This window comes from Sus scrofa, chromosome 9 (assembly GCF_054392235.1).
Source record: "Sus scrofa isolate SSC_HxYL_T2T_F1_AM1 chromosome 9, Sscrofa_HxYL_maternal_Yorkshire_Landrace_v2.0, whole genome shotgun sequence".
Classification (NCBI taxonomy): domain Eukaryota; kingdom Metazoa; phylum Chordata; class Mammalia; order Artiodactyla; family Suidae; genus Sus; species Sus scrofa.
Window position 1 is genome coordinate 115706973 of NC_139391.1, and position 22105 is coordinate 115729077.

Below are 22105 nucleotides of genomic sequence, written 5' to 3' on the forward strand. Positions count from 1 at the left end.
CCAAATTTTGGTTAATGGGACACTAATGGCTGGTGCATGCCTCTCCTGGTTGTGTTCGTAATAGAAGAGTAAGCCCTTTATAAAGAGCAAAGTAGATCTCATTCTCAGTTTTCAAAGGGACAGTGAAGAAGTGCCTCAGAAAAATCTGAAAGAAAAGAATATGATTTCCCCAAACCCACTATTCTTAAGTGATCACTGGCCTTGTTTTCTTCTCTCTTTGTGGTACCAATTAGTGTTTAAATGGAAACGGCCAATCCCAGATTCTCTTTATTGTTCAAAGACCACCCAACAGTCGACTTCAGAATACCTATATATTCGGGTAGTAATCAATAAAAATGATTTTCTTTCCTGCTCAAATAAACCAGTGAATAAGTGATCAAGGGCCATTTTGAATTACAGTCTCACGGCTCTAAAAATCATTATTGGAGTTTATGTTGCAGCTCACTGGTTAACGAACTCAACCAGTATCCATGAGGATGCAAGTGTGATCACTGATCTTGCTCAGTGGGTTAAGGATCCGGCATTGCCCTGAGCTGTGGTGTAGGTCACATTGCCGTGGCTGTGGTGTAGGCTGGCAACTACAGCTCCAATTCAACCCCCAGCCTGGGAATCTCCATATGCTGCATGTGCGGCCCTATAAAAGACAAAAAATAAAAAATGAATATAAAATAAAAATAAAATCATTATTATTCTAATCCAAAAAACATTAGCCATAAACTATTGATCCTGCAGTTGCCTCTCTTCTAGAGCACCAGTATATGAATTATCTAATACTGTTTTCTTCTAGAAGTATAAGCTGGGCAAAGAAGACTGTAGCTGTGACAAAATAATGTCAACGGTCAATTGCATAAGATGGGGCTCATCAAAACTGAGCTTATAATATTCCTATTTTAAGAAATTTCTCTCAGTAAAGTTATTAGGATTCATTAGTATCCTATTTTTTAAATGATGAGTGGTTTTAATCTTAGCACAGACTCTGGGGAGCAAAAAAAAACACATACCACATTCCTTAAATGGAAGAATCAAGCCTTATATTAAGGTTTGGAATGAATTACATAGCAAAACATGGGGAGCAATGGATTCTTGGCTATCCGCTAGTGGGTATGCCTTCTCATGAATTCATAATTGTTCATTCAAGTGCAGTTCAAATACCACCTGACTATGGAGTACTACCTGAAACCATGAAGGCTGTTTCTTTGTGAAAACCACACTTTATGGTCCTTGAATCTATATGTTTAATTCCCGTTAAAGAAGTAAAGAATCTATATCTTTAATTCTTTAAGAACAGGAATTTGAAATTATATTTTGTTGAATATACACTATATAAATTTCATATGAAATAAAAATTAAGTGTTTAATATGTAAGGGAAGGTCAAAAAATGTTATGAGTTATCTTTCAAGTTATTTTAATTTTCATTTGCACCATTCAATCTTTCTCACCTTTCAGCACCCTTAGCAGAGTCAGCACTTGCCTATGGATGGATGGAGGGGGCTGGGGAAAGCCAGGGAGCTGAAAGGTGCTGATAATGGAAACAAATAGCACGACTGTGATCGCTAATTGACATACAAGCCAAAAAACCCCCAAAAGCTCAGAATTGAAATGGCACAGAGATATACCACTGTATGCTACCATAAAACTACACTAAATTTAGGATATCAGCTGAAAAATACACGTCTTTATAGATACTACTGGCCTTCTGACTGCATTGCTGACTACAGGGAAACCCACTATATGTGGAAAAGTGATTTTTGGGTATTCTTTCACACATCATTAATTAATTTATTTATTAATTCCTATGGTCAACCTTTATTATGTTTTTCCTCTATGCTGGGCAAAACGCCAGGGTTACAAAATGAATAAAATATATAATCCAAATCTAAAGTGCAAAGAAAAAATAATTTATGTACCTTGGGAACAATAAGTGCTGATCTTAAATAAGTATTCTAATGTTTCCACAATGGGAGAGTACACTGAAACACCCATTCCCTTATATCTAATTGCCTCCAGGCATAGTGACAGGATGACTTTTAGAATATGGACAAAGCCACAGGATCAAGTTCATATCACACAAGAAGAAGCTAGTGAGTGATCTAGTTCTAGCATCAGTCACCTTCTGATCAAGGAACTATTTGACTTCTAGCAGCGTAAATCTCATGTCTGTCAGACCTCTTTTTAGACTAATATAATCTAAATAATCCATCAATAGAAAATGAAACTTATAGCTATGCTGAAAAAATGGACTAGAATCTGATTTCTGATTCTGCTACTCACCAACACTTCCCTTCTATGGGAAGTATCACTTTTCTGAGCCTCAGTTTGAAAAATGTGTAAAATATTTATGGCACTGATGACACATGAGGATAATCATCACAGGTTACAAAGCACTGCATGTAACAGGAGAAACAGATGGTGAATCTCAAAAAATAGATGCTACATAATTCTTGTCATGTTTAATGTTGTTATTACTTTTATTATTAACAGACTACACTCAGTTTTTGTCTACGGAGTGACTCCTATCAAGTAACCCAAAACATCAGGATCTAGGATGTAGGAAGACTAAGTTTGGCTCTTTAGAACATCTGTTTTCACTAGAATTATATCCCAAAGTGCACATTCTGGAGTTTCCGTCTTGGCTCCGTGGTAATGAACCCAACTACTATCTATGAGGATGTGCGTTTGATCCCTGTCCTTGCTCAGAGGATTAAGGTTCTGGTGTTGCCAGTGAGCTGTGGAGTAGGTCGCAGACACAGCTCAGATATGGTATGGCTGTGGCTGTGGCATAAGCTGGTAGCTACAGCTCTGGCTGGACCCCTAGCCTGAAAACTTCCATACGCTGCAGGTGTGAAAGGACAAAAAAAAAAAAAAAAAAAAAATCAAAGTGCATGTTCTACTATTTGAGGGCTGAAGACCCAGCTCTCTAAGGCCCATGGTGTTGTGGCTGGAAATTTAGGCCCTGGAATGAGTACTGGGTTTATACTGTACTCTACCGCTTCCTAGCTGCTTGATCTTGAGGACGTAACTCATTTTTCTCAACTCTTAAGATGGATAATAAAAACATCTACCTCCTAGCATAGTTAGTGAGGATTACATGAGCCAAAATATGTGACAGCTTTAGAACAATGCTTAGAAAAACACTACATGTCAAAATGTGCTGGTTATGTATTACTACAGAAGACGGAAAGAGTAAATTAAGGTTTAGCATCAAGCCAAATGGAACAAGAAGAAAGAAGATATATTCTAAATTAGACTGGAAAGTGGAACATTTTTTAATACATAAAAGAAAAATGAGGGAGGCAAAGAAAAAGGTTATTTTATGAAAATATTGTAGCCAAGGGACCTACAGTTCCCACCGGGACTTTAGCCAAAAATGGAACCTGCAGACATCAAGCAAGATCTGCAAAGAAGCAAAGAACACCAAGGTGATAGAGCTTTAAAAAAAGAATCTGTGCTTTCAACAGCTTCAGAATTCCCTGTCTAATCAGTAACAGCTTATCAAGCATGGGATGGGAGAAAAACAATCATCAGGACTCCAGATGGAAATGTTTAATGCATATGCAGTTTACAGGATGAATATAAATTGCAGTCATGGTGGTTTTTGGTTAATCTACTGAATAAAAAATACTGAATTTGTTCTACTTTAATTAATGAGTAATGAAATATTTGATATAGTAACATGCTTAACCCTTTCACATAAAGTCAAATGCCAACGATTTTGCAGATAAAGTTGGCAATGGCAATATTTTCTCCTGACCAACACACTTCCTTCAGAATATATTTTGCAGCAAAGGTGAAGCCTTAGATGCACTGCAATCTATTGTCTCTGTACTGATGATAAAGTATGTGTTGATTTACCTAACTATGCAGACTACACTGGAGAAAAATACAGTAACATTTAAAATGTTTGTAGCAACATGGATGCAACTAGAGATGCTCACACTAAGTGAAATAAGTTAGAAAAACTATGAAATCACCTCTAGGTTGAATCTAAAATATGGCACAAATGAATCTATATACAAAATAGAAACAGACTCATAGACATAGAGAACAGACTTATGGTTGCCAAATGGGAGTGGGGTGGAATGGGATGGATGGGGAGTTTGGGGTTGGTAGACGTAAACTACTGCAGCATTTAGAATGGATAAGGAGTGAGGTCCAATTGTACAGCACAGGGAACTATATTCGATCTCTTGGGATAGAACATGATGGAATATAGTATGAGAAAAAGAATGTATATATATGTATGACTGGGTCAGTATGCTATACAGCAGAAATTGGCATAACATTGTAAATCAACTATACTTTAATAAAAGCAAAATGTTTAGCACACCTTGAACAAAGGAAGAAAGGTAAACCAGATGTCATGGACAAAAGGAATAAGGGACATAGTATTCCCTGTTAGTAAGTAACAAGAAATCTCAGGACATAGAGCATAATGATGTGGAATGAATAAATTGTTTCTGTCTGTCCCTGTTTTTCTATCTGTAGCCTGTCCATATTATGGTCATGTTTTAATTACATATATTTTACATTTACATAGTACTTGCTTTATGTTCCAGGACCTTTATAAATGTTAATTTATTTAATCATAATAATAACTCTATAATAAAGGTTTCATCATTGTTCCCATTTTACAGATAACAGAATGGAGGCACAGAGAGGTTAATAACATTGTGGATCAGCGGGTTAAGAACCCAACATAGTGTCCATCAGGATACTGGATACAGGATTCAATCTCTGGCCTTGCTCAGTGGGTTAAGGATCCAGCATTCTGCAGGTGCAGCCATTTTTTTTAAAAAAAAAGTTAACTTGCCCAAGGGCGGGCTGGGCTGGGTTTTGAAACTTGTATGCTTCCAAGGATTTTTATGCTCAGCCACCACATAGGTGTCTATCTAGTTAACAGCCAAAATGGAAATTGCAGATGTAGATGAGTCTGATATATATCCACAGACAATAATGCAAAAGATCAGAGAAGAAGTCGAAAAATGTTTTGCTAAGACTGTTTCAGGGAACATGGGGATTTTGCTTCAACATAAGAGTGGGAAGTTGCTCACCAGCGCTGTTGCTGTGGGTCTTTTCATCTTGTGAAGTCAGGGGAAAATAATCATAAGCCCATCTTTTGTTTTCATGGAATAAGTTGTGCAAATGCAAAAAAAAAAAATGCACGCACAGTTAATCACAAGTACATTGCCTTTCTTCAAACACAAAAAAGAAAGGAATTATGGCCACCTGTAATAATGCAGCTAAAGACACAGATGCAGGTTACTTTTATAAGGAAACAACCTTTTTATTTACTTATTTATTCATTTATTTTTTTTTATTTCCCCAATACATTATTTTTTTTCTACTGTACAGCATGGTGATCCAGTTACACATATATGTATACATTCTTTTTTCTCGCATTATCATGCTCCATCATAAGTGACTAGATGTAGTTCCCAGTGCTACACAGCAGGATCTCATTGCTAATCCACTCCCAAGGCAATAGTCTGCATCTATTAACCCCAAGCTCCCAATCCACCCCACCCCCTCTCTCTCCCCCTTGGCAACCACAAGTCTATTCTCCAAGTCCATGATTTTCTTTTCTGTGGAAAGGTTCAATTGTGCCATATATTAGATTCCAGATATGTGATATCGTATGGCAACTTACAGAATGGGACAAAATAGTTTCAAATGATGCAACTAACAAGGGCTTAATCCCTAAAATATACAAACAACTCATACAACTCAACAGCAAAAAAGCCATCAACCCATCGAAAAATGAGCAAAAGGCCTGAATAGATGTTTCTTCAAAGAAGATATACAATTGGGAAACAACCTTTTTAAACAATTAAGTGTTTCATTAGAAAATGAAAGAGATTACAACATGAGCTATAGAAATAATAGGACTAAGATGAAAAACAATTTAATAGAAAAAAATGAAGTAAATATACTCTATATTCTCAAATTGAAAGAAGTTTTGTTATTTTACGAAGCCGAATGAAAAAAAAAATTTCTAAGTAACAATTAAAACATCTAATTCCAGAGCTGTCACTGGAAGAAAGAGACACATTTGGGATTTAAAGAAATTTAGGAAACTAATACGATGTGCTTTTTTGCCAGCTGATGGGATCTTGCTATACATTTGGAGTATCTGCTATTGGAAGAAAACCAGCTATTTTAAAAAGGCAAATAATTAATTTGACCTTGACAGTGCTGTTTTTCTTATTTTTAATTATAGACCCTGCATTTTTTCTTTAGTAAATTATTTTATTAAAACTTCTATTAAAGTAGAAAATATAAACAGCCTAAACATTGTACATTATTCATTGACATCCGCCTCATATTAATGAAGCATGCACTGATAGCAGGAAGGAACAATACTCAGAAATCTTTGGTTGAGTATGAAAATTTTTCCCTTATTAAAAATCACAAACTTCACCAATACTAAGGCAGCAGATTCAAAATTACTTGGAAAGTCATAACTGATTTCACTTAGAAATTTGTTCAGTTAGCAAGATCATGCTAAAAACTTTATGATATTTCATATACTCCTTTACTATTATTGTTGGGATAGTATGCTTTAAGGATAGATCTTACTAATTCTTACCATATTACTCAAAAAACACAAAAAAGCACCAGATTCTTAGTAATAAATCTTTTGGGCAGGATGGCGCTGGGAAATGAAATGCATTATAGTCTAATCTGCAGATCATGCTACCACCTGCCATGGAAACTTTAAAAGTTTTAGGTAAATGGGTATATAAAAGCAAAGGGAACCGAAACAAAATGGAAGGAAAGATAGCCTAGACCTTAGGTAAAATCAACATATCGTATAAGAATAGGATAATGATACTCTTCACCCAGTAACTTCAGCCAAATTTTGCAATCAAATATTGTTTACTTACACAAAATACATACCAATTTACATAAATGGAGCATTTACATTGAAAAGAAGATTTATGAGTACATTTTTATTCCCATGCATTACTATTTCCACTATAGTCAACTCTGATGTTTCATTAACTGTGAAAGGTCACTTTAAAACTATATTCAATAATCAGAGAATATAACACCACTGTGTAAACTTAGGGCATCTGACAACTTCCTAAAATGGACCAGAAATCTACATCTTGAGCTTCATTTAATGTATATCCACAATGAGTGTCTCCAAATAGCTTAGTTATAAATGTAATGTCTTCAGATATAAGAAAAAAAAATGCCTCAGAAAGAACAATACATCTTTAGATGTGTGAAACACAGCTATTAGAATAGTTCAAGTTTTGAAATCTCACACTTACAGGTTTGAGAATTCTTGATTCTAATTTCACTTTAAGTAAAAATTTATTCACAAAAAAATAAGACATAAATCCCCCAATCCATGATGCAATTTTATTTTAAGGAACCATTTATACTATCGTTATAAAGAACATTTTTTGATTTTGTACTTGACTCGTATTTTCACCCATCTTGTTTCACTGGCATATTTCCATTCATTCATATAATCCTATTTATATGTTACAACACAAGAGAGGTATTTGGAAGGCAAGAAAGATAAAAAAGCAAATTTTCTATATCTGATGGCATTCCAAAATTATGAACATGAAGAAATGCTGATCAATGCATGAGAGTACTATTGATATTTTTTAAAATGTAAGTTAGTCAACCATATGAATAGAAAGGAAGGGGAAAACACTCAATGGAGATGAAGAAAAGGAAAAGGAGAGGAAAAGATGGATTGGTAACAGTGCCATATGCGGTCTGGAGGAAACGAGCAAATACTTTCTGTAGCCAAATGATACACATCACCTGGAAAGGGGAATGTTATGATTTACCTTTTAAACCCATACCTTGGCCCAACCAAACCTACCATCCAAGAATACTAGGCAGATGATAAATGGAAGAGCAGATGGAGATCTTGAAAAACAATGAAAGAAGGGAATAGAATGATTTTCAGTGAAAGGTTGGTTTGTGGGGATGGGGCTGAAAATTCTGGATTCTGTCTCAGTTTCTTCATCCACGGTAAAGAGAATGAAGTAAATTTTATAGAATGGAACAGCAATTAAATCATCATCAACTCAGAAATAATAAAAGGTTAATTTAATTTGCAGTCTTGATTCCCAAAGCGAAATTGTCTAAGGGACCAAATTAACTGCATGGTACTTACTCTATTATATCATGCATGTTTAACTTGGAAATGTCACTCTGCTTTCTGACTCAATGTCCCAAACTCTCACACATTCTTTAATTTATGTCTCTCTGGTTTCAGTCCCCCATAACTTCCACAAACAATACACGGTAAGGTCACCATCAAGTTCAATTTTAATTTCATGGACAATTATTTTTTAATCCTCATCTTCAAGGGTCTCTCAGCAGCATGCATGTTTACACCCATTTCCATCTTTCCAGTGTGCTTTCTTGTCACAGTCCTTTGTGGATTGCACCTGACTTCCTTGTCTTTCATTCTCTGTCTCCCTTGCAGTGTGTTTTTCCATTGTTCAGCTACAAGACGTTGATGTTTTCAAGGATCGGTTTTGGATGCTCTGCTCTTCGCAAATTATATTCACAACCTAGGCAATCTCATCCATATACGGCTTCCATTACTTTTCCTTTCTGTAGTTATACCTCATATTTGTCTCCAGCCCTATTGCCACTGAGCTCCTGAGTCCTTTTTGGTGAGCTGTTCACCAGACACACCGTGGATGTTGAAAACACACTTCAAATTCAGTATTTTACAAATCAAACTCATGACACATCCTTCAGATTCTCTCCCATCAGTCAGTACTTCCATGAGTGCCTTTGCCTAGTAGCTGGTAAGACCAGGGAGACATGCCAAAGTCATTCTCCAGTACTCTTCTTCCACCAAAGTCCATATTCAATCCATCCCCAAGTCCTGTAGTCTTTTCACTCTAGTGTCTCTTAAATCCTTCTGTATACTCCCACTCTGCTACACCACGCCAGGCCAAATGGCCATCTCTCACCTGGACTAAAGCTATAGCTGACTGACATTTTAAGTCCTCTCTTGCTGCTCTAACATTTGGTTAGACAAGGCTTTCCCCAAACAGATAGGCCTAGATATTTCAGTGACATCCCTTCGGGCTTCTAGTAGGAAAAAAATCAGTAACCTGGCCTATCAAGTCATGTGTGAGATTCCTCCAACACTCCAACCTTATTGCATATCAAGCCACCCTTTGATTTCTGTACTGAAGCCATACCAGCCTTCCCTTTCTGTCCCTGGGATTTTGAATATGCTCTTCTATCTACCTAGAGCCTTATCCTGACTTCTCTCTTCAGCCACCTCCAAAAGTCAACTCAACCATCACTTCCTAAGGGAAATGTTACCTTAGTTTCTCAGTGAAGTCACATCTCCAATGGCATCTGTTATGCTCAGAGCCCCACCACTTTCCAGGATGAGCACAGCTTAATGCTACCTCCACTGTGCAGGTATTCAATGTCACTCTCCCTCGTGAAGGTAGAGACTGGTTTCCCTCCCTACCACAATTCCATGGGCATATCCCTAGCCCCTAGCACATGGCCGGTTCAAGTACTTTTTATAGAATAAACTACTATCATTATGACCAAACAAAAGTTGTTAATACAAATACACAGAACTTCTAAGAATGATCCAAAATAAAGTATTTTAGTCCCCTGTCTGGTATTGCATACAGCAGTATTTTTCAGTCATTCATTAACTTATTTGTTCATCTATTTCATGTTGTTCCCTTAGCCCTAACTACCCATGCTCCTTTTTTCACATTTCCCATTCTTAGTTATTTTTAAGATCTCAGCTTAAGTGTTACTTTCTTATATATGCCCAGCAAATGTTTGTTAAATGAATGATGGCCTTATCAAGTATTTACTGATTGTTGTAATTAGGTGCCAGGCAGCATACTGAGGTCTGGGGTTACAAAAACTGATATGAAATATTTTTTGCCATCAGGAACTCATTAAGTATTTGGAGATTGCAGTAATATAGGGAGATAATTAAATCATAATATAAATGGTACAACAGAGAGATGCACTTCCTGCTCCTTGAATAATGCAGAGGTCAGTGCTGCTGTTGGTCCCACTGAGCACAGCTGCAGGAAGGTTCATATCCCTTTCTCAGGGCAATCTGCTTTTTACCCATTAGCTGTATAACCTTGACCGTCTCACTCAACTACTTCTAGAAAGAAAATCTCCTATTTAAAAATACTGCAAAAAATTACCTAAATGCTTAGATGGGCCATTTGCAGATGAAATATTAGGCCCCAGAGCATCAAAAAGAAGCCTAGGTTGAACTGCTTTACACGGAAAAATGAAAGGTAGGTGGCTTTGACGGAACAGCTGGAGGAGACAGAGCAAGAGTCCCAGAGATGAAGACATGTTGGGAGATATAATAAGGCTCCAGAATAGAGGAGTTGAACCATATACCCAGAGCCTGGGCATGAGGGGACACACACGGGGACACACACACACACACACACACACACACACACACACACACAGAGCCAGGGATAGATTTCCTTCGGTTTTTTTCTTTTGGAAACAGAGGTATCTGTTACTTAGTTTTATACTATTGTGTTCTGATATAAATTCTTCCTAAATGAGAATTCTTCCCTCATAATTCCTTGGACCATTGAATCCCCAACATAAGAGTCTTCAAGAGAAACTGGTACAGACTAGCTAAAATTCCCTGAATATAATCTTGGCTCTAAGAAGAGAAAGAAAGCACTGGGCCCTAGATTATCCTTTTCTGCCCTTGCATCCTCACATTCTACCCTCTTGGCAAGATATGACTCCCACTTTGATGACAAATGGAAAGTCCTTTTAAATTTCCTGGAGCTCCACCTTAGAACCAAGGGAGGCTATGCTGAAATTAAGGCTAACAGTTCTAGCATTTGGGTGACCTCTGTGTCAAATCAGCTGGTCAAAGAGTTCCCTGAGCTCCCCAGTGCCCAGCCTTGGGCTAGACTCTCTGCTGGGTATCTCAGAATCTCCAAAATAGGGGATCCACTGACAGGTGTGGTTAAGAGGATGACACTTCTCAGGGCATATGAACCTTGAGAGGAGATACTCATACATATTTCAGCATATAGAAGAACTGAGAGCCAAATCACCTGACACTGGAGATGTTATTTTCCCCAACAATCATGTGCTTTTGCGGCTTCTGTATTTACACCTGCTTCCATTTTTATTTGATTGTTTCAGATACATCTAGTCTTTCTCAAAAGATGGTTATTTCCATGGGAAAAGAGACTATGTCATTTAATTCATTTCTACCTCTGGTTTCAAATAGGCATAACATATTTTCTTGAAAGATAACAAAACAAAAGACAAAAAAGAAAAAACAACAAACACATAGAAGAAAGGGAATGTATATTTCTTTCTTTGCTAATCAGCAGAAATTTATATAATATTAATCAACTATACTCTAATAAAAATTTATTTATTTATTTATTTATTTATTTTGGCGGGGGCACCCATAGCATATGGAGGTTCCCAGGCTAGGAGTTGAATTGGAGCCACTGGCCTACGCAACAGCCATAGCAATGCAGGATCCAAGCTGTGTCTGTGAACTATACCACAGCTCACAGCAATGCCAGATCCTTAACCCACCGAGTGAGGCCAGGGATCGAACCTGCGTCCTCATGAATACTAGTCAGATTCGTTTCCACTGAGCCACAATGGGAACTCCGCAACAAAAAATCTTAAAAAACAAAGCACATGAAATTGCCATAGGCAGAGAACATAGTGCTAAACTAGTCTATTTAGTTTTAGGTTTGAAAGAAGTTTTCAGGTGATGTGTTATTGAGTCCACATTAATAAAACAAATGCTGAAAATGCAGACATATTGCAGCTCTTGATTAAAGCCAAGGTGATCTAGGTTCCTACAGCAGTCCAACAGCAAGGGGAGATTATTCCTCTAGAGCTGCTCTAATATTACTGCTGCTACCAACAGGTGGTTACTTAAATTAGTGAAAATTAATAAAATTTAAAATTCAGTTTTCAGTCACACCAGCTACATGTCAAGTGCTCAATAGCTACATGTAGCCAGCAGGTCCTGTACTGGATGGTGCAAATATGGAATATTTTCTCCATTCCAGAGCGTTCTATCATATAATCTGCTCTAAATACTATGGAGAATAGGATGAGAATAAGCAAATAACTTGTATCTTTATAACTTGAGAGTTTTGAAGTACTGGTTCTATAATTATCAACATGGATGCAATTTTTATATCTTTTGATCAACTCCCATGCTGTCTCAGAGTTTAATTCCATTTTCGTTGTGATATTTCTTTCCCTGCAACTGCTTTTTTTACCCTACCCCTACCCCCATCACAGAAAGTCCTACTGCTTGTTCCCCACTGAACAGCATCCACTGGGGGCGGGGGAAAGGTCTTTTTCACCAGACACGGGGGTCTTGGGGCCATTTCAGAATTCTATTGTCCACATATTATGATAATGAGAACTGAGAGGCAGCTACCTGAGGTGTTACCTGAATTATTCTTATTCTAATTTTGGCAAATGGATATGCAATTTTAAGTCTTCCAGCCTCTCAGCTGTACTGGTAGTGGAACTAAGTGGAATATCTTAGAATAGACAACGATCTGCTCAAATACATGGTCCACCGACATCTGAAGTTCAGTTTAAAGAATTGTTATGGATCACTGAGAACTTTCTGTCTTCTACACAAGTAATAGGTCAATGTGACCTTTGTTGCCTTAGGGTATTTGTACATCAAGTTCCAGCTGCAGATGTCAAGTTTTTGCTACTAGACCTCTAAATTAACTTGAATAATGCTCCCTTACCAAACTACCTTTCCCACCTTAATTTTGCTTTAGAATTTGGAAAATCTGTATATACAAAAAAAAAAAAAAAAAAAAAGAAATGAAGTTTTTGATCATCTCAATTTTCTTGAAGACTCCTGACTTTAATATCTACTAAAAGCTACATCAAATCAGAAATAGAGTCCTAATCATTTCTACCTTAAAAAACAGCTTACAAATGGGTACGTACTTTGGGCAAGGTTCATGTTTGCTGAGGGCAAGAATGCTGTGTAAGAAATAGTTAATGCCTTCAAGGAATTGATACTAAATTTGGCAAACATACTAATACAGCATAATTAACGTCTCATGAAATTATATAATGGGCAAAATAAACATGAAAGTGATGTGATAAAAGGGGGGATTTTTTTCCACATGACAGTCTCACAAGTTCATTCTGTGTCTGCCACCGACTACCTGATTGAAATAAATAAATTGCAGCCACTCTGGATTTTACTTATCTGGTGTTTAAGTAAGAGTTGGAAAATATCATGTTAAGTTGTATATAAGATTTACAATTCCTCAAAAATTCTTAATAGTTGGAACTGTAAGGCTCATACGTTGATCACAAGTTCGTCTTCAACTTGATCTCAACAACAATCAATATTTTTCTTGGCTTAGAACACAGAAAGTCCTCTAAGTAAAGGTTTGAATTGGTTGTCATTTACTTTAAATTATTGTGTATAAGCCATTTCTACTGAATTATTGAGTGAATACTTATAATATTGTAAATACATTTTCATATTCACCTTACAAAATGGAAAATCCTTTTAGAAAGGATTTGTGACTTGTCCATGGTTTAAGAGCTAATAAGAGAGCAGCTGGGGTTTGGATAAGACTCTATGTGATAGCAGGTTTCCTTTCCTTTTGTGCATTTAAATCCAATCTCATCTACAAGGTTTTCTGCATGAAGCAGAAAATTAGAAGGAAAAATTATGAAGGATAGATCTGCTTAAATACAGAGACATTCATAGGTCCAGTACTTTACTTTCCATCTGGTCAGATTAAACACTTTCATAGGCTTACTTTAGAGAAATCTGGGTTCTGGAAATTATACAAAGTTGATGAGGGATTTAAAGAGTCGTAGTTAATAAAATTTTTGATTCCTGGATGAAAATAAGTAAGTCAACTGTGAATATTTAAACAATTTATAAGAAAGGATTTGTTGGATACAGGTATGTTGAAGAGGGGAGAATAATTTTTTCATCCACTACAAGCCTTTTTTTTTCTTCATTTCTCTTTACTGGGAGATACTTTGGCATTTCAGGGGCTTCTCTATGATTCATTGAATATTTTATAACTATTTATGGAAAAATATACTGTAAGCATTGTTGGCTGGAGATGGGCAAGAGGGTAGGAGAGGGGAAGAAGGAGGCCAATGTGCATTCAAGAGAAACCAAGCAACATTCACCTTCTGTGAAGATGCCACGCAAAGCACAGGGAAATGTCAAATCTATACACAACAGTGCGCCAGTCACAACATTCTTCCACATCATTTAGCAGCTGAGATGCTACCCTTTTAACAACAAATAGCCTCTTGTTATAAGGTGGAGAGGTTTTTATGGTAGAATAGGGACTGCAGAGTAGTGTAGTGTGTTTATGTCTGAGTGTGTTTCCTTCTTTCATAATGAACAGAACAATTTTATGAACTATTTGTAATGAGAATTTTGATATCAATTAGGTTGACATTGGAATTTTAACAATTCTTGGTGAATACTCACTCAACCTACCATCACTAACAACCCTCTAAAATTAAAAACATAAATGACTCATTAAATAGCATGTTGATAGTCATTTTAATCATTTTAAGCCAATATTTTAATATAGAGATTTAATTTGGCTACTTTAATGATGTCATTTCAAAAGGCAAAGTGCGTCATTTAGAATCACTAAAGGACATTTGTTAAAAAGTGGGAACAGTGTTGTGAACAAACATATCTTTTGCATTAATTTTAATCTTTCATTCTTTTTTTCTTTCCCACTCTCACTTCTCCCTCCTTGTGTCTTCCTGTTGTCAACAGTTACTGTAATTTTTAGTCAACTTACACATCTGCCTCTATTAGGTCAAAATGATCATGAAAATATTTTGAGAAATTGTGATTTGATAAGAGTAGTTCTCCTAGTGAATTTGATGATATTGATTTACTGAACTTAAGGTATTTTCAGATATGCATGGTTTTAATTCCTCCTGGCCACCTAAATGTTAACTATTAGATTTTTTTTTTTTGCCTTCCTTTCCTGATCCCCCAATGAGATTTAATTCATTCTTTTTAAAGTCAGCTGAAGCATGAATCTTCTCTAATTCACTGGGCTCACTATACCCCTTTCACAGTTCCACTAGGCTTCCAACAGTCCTTTTCCTTTTTCAGAAAATCTGCGATTTGTATTGACTCCTTATCCTTAACTAAATGTCAATAAAATCCCCATATACATAAAGGAGGCCAACTGCATCCCATACTTGTGGTTGTATAATTACCCTTCAATGTAAATTGCTGAGCAATGAATTATTTCCCACAAGCTTTCTATGTATTTGATAGATCAAATAGGGACTCCTCACAATGGTATTTCAATAGAATATATTACTGGCAAAGAAGAATGTTCAAGCCCAACAGCCACGTACTGCTTGAATTCTAACAGAAATGAATACATACATATGTTACCTTTGCTATAATACAGTAAGAGAGATTGGAGTAAGTACAAAAACAAGATCCAGTAGGTTCTGCCTCTAGTCCCTTATAGGGTGGTCTCAGGAACAGCCAATTTATCTTCTTCAGGGAACTCAGAATCTTCAAACTTAGGGGCTGGACAAGGTCCTACCCAAGATGCCTGCCACCTCTAAACTCTTTTCGGCACCAGGACTTCTGCTTTTAATGTCGATCATTTCAGAGACCCTCTTCTCTAAATAATGGAAATTATATTTTTATGTGAAGGCAGCTCCTGTTACAAAAAAATTATTATTCTGTATGCACATTGAGACTTCATTTTTGATGCTTAATTAATGTTTAAGGCATGATTCCTTATGAAGATAAAAACAGATGCTGGATAATAAAACTCACCTCAAAGTTGAGAATATGAGAAACAAATGAACAGCTACCAATGGATCATATACGCTACTAAAGATAGTGAGGAAATGTGAACAATAGCAATAATAATAGCAGCTAATATTTATGAGTACTTACCTTAAACCAGCTCTTGGGTTAAGCCCTTTACATTTATTATCTCATTTAATCCCTATGACAAATCTATGGAGTAAGCATGATTAATCACATTTTGAGGTGGCAGAAGAAGGGATTTGGAAAGCTTAAGCAACCATCACAAATTGCTCATTAAATAAACATCAATTTTACTTTAGATTTAAACACAAAGAGCTGTCTCCTTTCATTGTACTATATTGCTTATCATAAAGGATAATGTGCCACGAATTGTAAAAGCATAAAGCAGGCAAGGGGGTGATTTAGATCGACTATGGAAGGTCATGTGAGAGACGGAAATTCTACCACCATGCTGAGTAGTTTGAGGCCAAGCCCAGAATGAGTCTACATCATTGGTTGATGAAGGAAGGGCCACAATGCTTTCTCTAGTCATCTTATGATCTTGAATTCAGAGGACTTCTATTGCAGCACAGTTACAAATGCATTTCTGTCATGTTTTACCATAAACATTGTTGAAAAAATTTACCTGGAGAATGAATGAAACCCCTTGGTTCTGCTCTACCCCTCAAATATGCTTCTGGACATTTCAATGGCTTTCATTGTACTAATCACAGAACTTGCTTTTTGATTGCTGACTCTAGCATTAGTAAATAGACTTGATTTGGGGTCTACTAAAAGCATCCTTGTAATTGATGGACATAATACATCACATTTAGAGCAGAGGTTAATCAGAGAGGCCACTGAACCAATGGTGCTCAAACAATTACGAGAGTGAGTCCAGTCATATATTTACCTCATCCTTTGCAACACAGGAAAACCTTGTAAAATGATTTGAGGGAAAGAATGAAAGAATGATCTTTTCTACCTAAGCACAATGCCATAGGACAGAAGATTCCCCTCCCAAATATTAAAACATTTACATTTCAAAGTAAGTGTAAGGAGATGCTTGCCTATTTTCTAGATTCATTTTGTATAACATGCGTATGGCTGATAGAACAAGTTTAAAGTAGTACAGCCACTAACTATAAACAGCCTGATAAACAGCAGGCTGATTGCAGAGAAGCAGAAATGTTGCATGAGGTTTTGCATGTTGTTGATTTGACCGAGGCTAGTAATTACTACAATCCATGTGATGATACATGGATCAGATGGTTAAATAACACACAAAGAAGTCTTATTCAATAATTTCAGGAAATAAGCTATCAAGAGACTTTGATATAAAGCCTAAAATTAGGGCCTAACATTATGTGTATCTTGACATCTAAGAAAAACCAGGAGGGTCTTAAATAACCCATCGCCAAGTTCCCTTCACATCCTGCTCCCATGGGTAAGGTCCCCTAGTTAAAACTCCTTTTTCTCAGGGATCAGGCATAGTTCCCCCTTATTTCTGAGTGTCTAGGTTAAGAAATATCTCCAGTCAACACCTCAGTAAGTGTAGTCTTATGAGCTATTTTCCAGGGAGCTCTGAACATAAATTCCATAGAAGCTACAGCAACCTAGAACAGAGATATCTTGCTCAAAAGATTCTATAGATAACAATTTTCCTTATGAAAAAGATAATTATTTGGGGGTGCTTGTGGGTTCAGTAATTGACATTTTGTTTTGTTTTGTTTTTTTAGAGCCGCATCTGCAGCATATGGAAGTTCCCAGGCTAGAGGTCAAATTGGAGCTGTAGCTGCTGGCTTATGCCACAGCCACAGCAATGCAGGATCTGGGCCTCATCTGTGACCTTCACCACAGCTCATGGCAATGCCAGATCCTTAACCCACTGAGCGAGGCCAGGGATTGAGCCTGCGTCCTCATGGATAGTGGTCAGATTCATTATGGCTGAGCCACAACAGGAACTCCCAAGTAATTGAAATTTTTGAAGAGACTAGTCTAGGTCAACTACTTTTTTTCTTCTTTAAGATCATTCTCCCAGTAACTGGGAGTAGAACGGAACGTAAGACAGTGTTTTTAACTCCTCCAAGCCCACCAAAACAAGCATAAATGGCTGAAAATATTAATATGACACTGGAGCATAAGAAAATATTACATATATGCTCTATCCAGAGAGGAGTATAAAAAAATTGATAATTCTCAAGTCTAAGTTTGTCTCTTCAATAAGTCTCTTCAATAAGGCTGCTAGGAAAACTAGTCAGCTACATGTAAAAGAATGAAATTAAAACATTTTCTTACGTCATACACAAAAATAAACTCAAAATGGATTAAAGACCTAAACATAAGGCCAGATACTATAAAACTCTTAGAGGAAAACATGGATAAAACAATCTTGACATAAATTGCAGCAATATATATTTTTTGATTGTAGAGTAATGAAAAAAAAACAAAAATAAACAAATTGGACCTAATTAAACTTGAAAGCTTTTGCACACCAAATGAAGTCATAATAAAACAAAAAGACAACTCACAGAATAGGAGAAAATCTTTGCAAATGGAACAAAGGACAAGGGAGCAATCTCCAAAATATATTACTATCTCATACAGCTTTATATCAGAAAACAAACAAGGCAATTAAAAAAAGGGTCAGAAGATCTAAACAGGCATTTCTCCAAAGAAGACGGACAAATGGCCAAAATCACATGAAAAGATGCTCAACAGCACTAATTATTGGAGAAATGTGAATCAAAAGAATAATGAGGTATCACCTCACACCAGTCACAATGTCCATCATCAAAAAGTCTAAAATCAATAAATGCTGGGGAGGGTGTAGAGAAAAAAGAGCAATCCTACACTGTTGGTGGGAATGTGATTGGTGCAACCGGAGTTCCTGTCGTGGCACAGCGGAAAAGAATCCGACTAGGAACCATGAGGTTGCAGGTTCGATCCTTGGCCTCACTCAGGGAGTTAAGGATTCAGCGTTGCCATGAGCTGTGGTGTAGGTCGCAGATGTGGCTGGGATCTGGCATTACTGTGGCTGTGGCGTAGGCTGGCAGCTGTAGCTCCGATTGGACCCCTAGCCTCAGAACCTCCATATGCTGTGTGTGTGGCTCTAAAAAAGACAAAAGACAAATAAATACATAAAAATTTTAAAAAATTGGTGCAACCACTATGGAGAACATTATGGAGGGTCCTTAAAAATCTAAATATAGAACTACCATATGATACACCAATTCCACTCTTAGGCATCTATCTGGAGAAAACTACAATTCAAAAAGATACATGCACCACAATGTTCACAGCAGCACTATTCACAATAGCCAAGACATGGAAGCAGCCTAAACGTCCACTGACAGATAAAGAAGATGGGGTACATATGTATAATTTAATATTTCTCAGCCATAAAAAAGAATGAAATAATGCCATTTGCAGCAATATGGATGGATATAGAGATTACCATACTAAATGAAGTTGACAGAGAAAGGCAAATATCATATGATGTAACTTATATGTGGAATCTAATAAAATTATTTTTAAAAACTTTTATTCACAAAACAGAAACAGACTCAAACATCTAGAAAACCAACTCATCAAAGGGTAAATGTAGGGGTAGGGATAAATCAGGAGTTTGGGATTTACACATATACACTACTACATATAAAATAGATAACAAGGACCTACTGTATAGCACAGGGAAATCTCAATACTGTGTAATAACATATATAGGGAAAGAATCGGAAAAAGAATAGACATATGTATAACTAATATACTTGGCTGTACACATGAAATTAACACAACATGGTAAGTCAGCTATATTCCATTAAAATTTAATTAAAAAAGAAAACTGTGATAATTCACATAGGTATAAAGGATCTTACACTAATAGAAATAGTGATTCTAATAGGAATAAAACCATCAAATGTTTTGAAATGACTGATTTCTAATTTTTAAGTGAAATATCCAAGTAACCTGGATTGTTGGAAATTTAATGGTCAGCTTACTAAATGATTATTTTATTATATTGTTACTTTTAATTCATGAGGATGATAGCTGCCATATTAAATATTTGCTCTTCTCTCCTTAGCTTAACTTATTTAAATAGGTGATAATGAAGACTAACAACTCAAGAAAAAAAGCTAATAAAAAAATCCCTTAGTATATATTTTCAGCATTTTAAATCTTACTTCTTTCCTCACATTAAAGAAGGATTTTAAGTGACATATTAATAGACTATATAACTTTGACTTTTAATAATCTTTGTAATTACCTAACATATATAAGGATTAACAGATGTGTAAAAAAAGTTAAAATATCTTAGGAGTTAAGATTTCCTGAGAAAATACACTGATATTTTGAATGATAAACTTTCTGCATCAAAATTCAAAGAAAGCTTGAGTTGTGTTGTTTGCAAACTGTCTTTAAATGAGTATACTTTGAGGCTCAGTTATTTACATTTTCATACTGGACACCTGGGATGTACAATACTGTTATGGATTTTTTCTTGTTAAAGATCTGCTTCTATAGGTTCTTACGGTGAAAACTGTGAGACAAAATTTAAAGCCATTAGAATCTAAAGTAATTTTTTCTATAGGCCATCACTATGATTATAAAAAGTCCTTGTGGGTAGAGAAGAAGAAAAGAATAATTAATTAGGGGAGAGAGGTATCAAATGTCAGACAGGAAGCGATGCTCTGGACTGTTATGCAAGATTCCTAGGCCTGCAATTAACTCGCTTATGCAAGTCACATAAACCTGTGGGTTCTGGTTTCCTCATTAGTAAAATAAGGCATTGGGCTGGGAGGTCTCTTGGGAACTTTTTAAAGTTACTGTGGAGTACACATACAGCTCTTTGTTTTCATCAAAACTCCTTATTTGTAAACCACGCTGAAGCATGGTTATTTTTCCATTAGCTTATTCTCATCTTCAGCCAATTATCATAAAATGTTGTGCTTTAATATGTTTAATTTTCTCGGAAAATAATTTTAGACAAATTTACAATAAAAATATATATCCTCTTATTCCTCAGAAATATATCATTACTCCTAATTCAGAGCTGCAAACATGAGTCTGAATACACGTTATTCGGTACTAATAATTTTAGTGTGCTTTAATTCAACATTGTTCATTTTATATGTGAAATTTGAAAATTCTTGAGGGTAAATTTAAAGTTAGATTTTTGTAGTAAGCAATACAATGTAAATCTAATTCTCAATCACTGACTTATTAAATATTTCTCCAACATATGAACTAGCTGTCGATTTTGACAGTCTTGTACCTAAGTAGAATGTAACATTTGCCATGTTTTCTCACTGAATAGACTCAGTAGTAACTATTTTCCAAGTAAATAATTTATACTGGAAAAAAATTAACTGCTGATACTAAGCATCTCCATAGACATGAAAAATGAGAATGCAGTTCTTTGTTTTTCATATCCTAAATTTCCTTTCAATGCAAATGTCACCCTCAAATGTCAAGCCAGGAATGAGACCCACTGAGTATCTGACACTCTATTCCATAAAATGATAATAACTTACCATCTATTAGTATCTATACTTTTAAATTTATATTGTTAGAAAAGACCAGGACGCAAATGATCCAGGATATTTTCACCATCTCTAGAATATCCAACTGCTACAGCAAGGATCAACTGCTGCATTATCCCCACCAAGGCAAGCCACAATTAGATATATAGAAATGGTCTATTACAAAGTGTTCCAACTCTGGTTTGAAATACAATCTACTTTTTAAAGAACTGAAGAATACTATATGTGCTTGAATCAAAGTTTCACTTCTCTTAATAACAAGATCATTTATAGTGATAGCAAACTTGTTTATTTTTTCCTAATTGCATGCAAACTTAAGATCACAGCATATCCTTGCATACATAATATACTAGCATGACAATTTAAATAATCTCTTTACCATGTGTAACTTGGCTTTGATAGCGATTACATCTATTTTTAAATTGATTTACTTTTATTTTCACCTTAATCTGGATATAAAGTTCAAATTAATTAATGAGTATGGTTATTTTTGCGCTGATGCTAAGAAATTTATGCATGTTATCTAGGAAATGGCCTCATGAAATTGCGGTTTAAGATAGTATTAAATAGAAACAAGACAAGATCTAGAAGAAATACTGAGTTTTTAAAATATGGCCCTTTTGGTACATCTATTAATATATTCGGTTCAACAATTTTTTCAACATTCAATATGATGTAAAACAGAATCATACACTGTTCGACCAATGAAAGCATCCATAAAACATTCAAAAGTAGTAAGTTTTCATT

The 22105-nt window shown here is 35.8% G+C and overlaps 1 protein-coding gene across 6 annotated transcripts in view; it reads right to left on the bottom strand.

Moving 5' to 3' along the window:
• The window catches only part of CNTNAP2 (contactin associated protein 2), a 2042838-nt gene that overhangs the window by 1160931 nt on the left and 859802 nt on the right, over positions 1–22105 (bottom strand). The gene's annotated exons all lie outside the window — the stretch shown is intronic.